The sequence below is a fragment of the Oratosquilla oratoria genome, unplaced genomic scaffold (assembly GCF_046742065.1).
Source record: "Oratosquilla oratoria isolate Oo_2021 unplaced genomic scaffold, ASM4674206v1 SCAFFOLD151, whole genome shotgun sequence".
In the NCBI taxonomy this organism is placed as follows: domain Eukaryota; kingdom Metazoa; phylum Arthropoda; class Malacostraca; order Stomatopoda; family Squillidae; genus Oratosquilla; species Oratosquilla oratoria.
Window position 1 is genome coordinate 80,001 of NW_027467506.1, and position 2,500 is coordinate 82,500.

The following is a 2,500-nucleotide window of genomic DNA, read 5'->3' on the forward strand; positions in this document are numbered from 1 at the left end:
GGTTTCTGCAATATCTTTTCGTCACGCGTTATTGTGATTATTTTTGATATATATATATATATATATATATATATATATATATATATATATATATATATATATATATATATACATATATATATATATATATACATATTATATATATATATACATATATTTATATATATGTATGAGCAGTAGTCGTTCAGTTGAGCAGTAGTCGTCACTCAGGTCAGGTCAAACCGGGTAGCTGCTTCAGTTAGCGATATGGCGAGTGAATGTGTCACTGTGTTCAGCGCCGAAGAGGTACAATCTCTATTTAGTAGAATTGAAGCCTTGGAGGATGCTGTTAAGTGCCTTAAGGAGGAGAATCGAGTTCTCCGCTCGAAGGCCCATGATACGGAAGGCAATATTAGCGATGAGCATGGATGGAATACGGTGAGAAATAAGATGCGGAAAAGTGGAAAAAATTCCTCACCAGCCCCACTGAAATGCAAAAACTCGTTTCAAGTGCTGGCAAATCTGCAGGAAGAAGGAACTAATGAAATCCAAGAGAAGAAGAAAAGGGCAGACGCTGGATCCCTGCCCACAGGTAAGATTTTGGTAGTAGGAGACAGTCAAGTGAGGTATTTAGACAGGGTTTTCTGCGACAAAGATAGGAAACATAGGACGCAGGTGTGTTTCCCCGGCGCGGGCATAGGTGATGTTAGAGATAGGATTGAAGAGTGTCTAGTAGGGGAGGGAAAGGACCCAGTAGTTTGCTTAAGTGCCGGAGGAAATGATATAGGTAAGGTAGGGAGTGAGGAATTATTTGCGCGGTACCGAGATGCGCTAGACAAGATCAGAAATAGGGGAGGTGTTCCTGTAGTATGTGGAATCCTTCCGAGGCGTAGAGTTGGAGGCATGTGGCATTCCAGGGCTATTGCAATGAATTGCAGGCTGGCAAAACATTGTAAGGCTAATGGATGGGCATTTGTCGACAACTGGGACCGCTTTTATGGTAAGAATCACCTATACACAAGGGACGGAGTGCACTTGTCTCCCAAAGGATTTCGGCTCCTTGCTGAATCCCTCGTGCGAGAAGTAGGCATCCTACAGGGTTTTTTCGGGTAGATTATGTGGGAGTAGGGGGGGAAGTATCGGAATATAGTTTAGGAAATAGAAACAACTTAGAGGACTGTACAAAAAATCACCAAAGCAGGTGGAGGGAAGATAAACTTAAAGTTTACTATACAAATAGTAGGAGCATAATTAACAAAATTGATTTGCTGCGAGGTAAAGCATGCGTAGAAAATTTCGATATTATAGCCATTACTGAATCCTGGATCAACATGGCTGATAAACATTTCCTTCCGGAAATCGAAATAGAAGGATATAAGTTTTTTCATAAGGATAGGGTCGGCAGGAATGGGGGAGGTGTAGCACTTTTCGTTAAAAATACATTAAACTGTATTATCAACAATTCGATTAAGGAAGAGGACTGTACGGAATCTATTTGGGTAGAGATTATAGGCAAGAATAAGAAAGTTATTATTGGCGTCTTGTATAGACCTCCTAACCTTAGCATTGAGCAGACTGATTCCCTAATTCATGAAATTCACAGAGCGTCCCAGTACAAAAACGTTGTAATCATGGGAGATTTTAACTATAGAAACATTGACTGGGAAACTTTGATAGGAGATCATGAAGCGAAACAATTCCTAGATGTGGTGCAGGATAATTTCCTAAAACAAATGATTACCGATCCTACGAGGGGACAAAATACCCTGGACTTAATTCTAACAAATAATGAGCACCAAATTAGCAGCATAATAGTGGGCGATAGTCTAGGCTTTAGCGATCATCAAGAAATAAGATTTAATATTATTTGGGAAAAAATAAAAAGTACAAATAACGTTCAAGTACCAGACTTCAGGAAAGCAAACTTTGACAATATAAAAACCTATTTGAAATTGAATACGAAAAACAATCCGGACGTTTCAAACATTCTTGATTCTCGTTGCGGGGCTGATAATCAGAAGTGGGTCAAGGAGGATACGCGTACCTTGGGTCAGGTCTGGGTCAAAGAGAGAACTACGCATACCTTAAGTCAGGTCTGGGTCAAAGAGAGTGATGCGCGTGCCTTGGGTCAGGTCGATTCGGGGCGACGGCCCAAAAATCAGGTCAGTACTTTGGATGAGATGTATAGCAATCTGGCAGATCTAATTATTAATGCACAAAACACATTTATCCCCCTAAAGTCAATACGAAAAAATAGTAATACTCCCAAATGGATGACGGACAGATTGAAACATGAGATCGGAATTAAAAGAGGACTTTACGTAAAAATAAAAAACGGGGAATCACACCTTAGATCAAGATATAACGAAATGGCAAAGCTGGTTAAAAGGAATACACGTTCAGCGAAACGTAATTATGAAATCAAGGTTGCCAGTCAAGCAAAATCCAACCCAAAGGGTTTCTTTCACCTCTATAGAACAAAAAATAAAGAAAAAATAGGACCAATTAAAAACGATGAAAA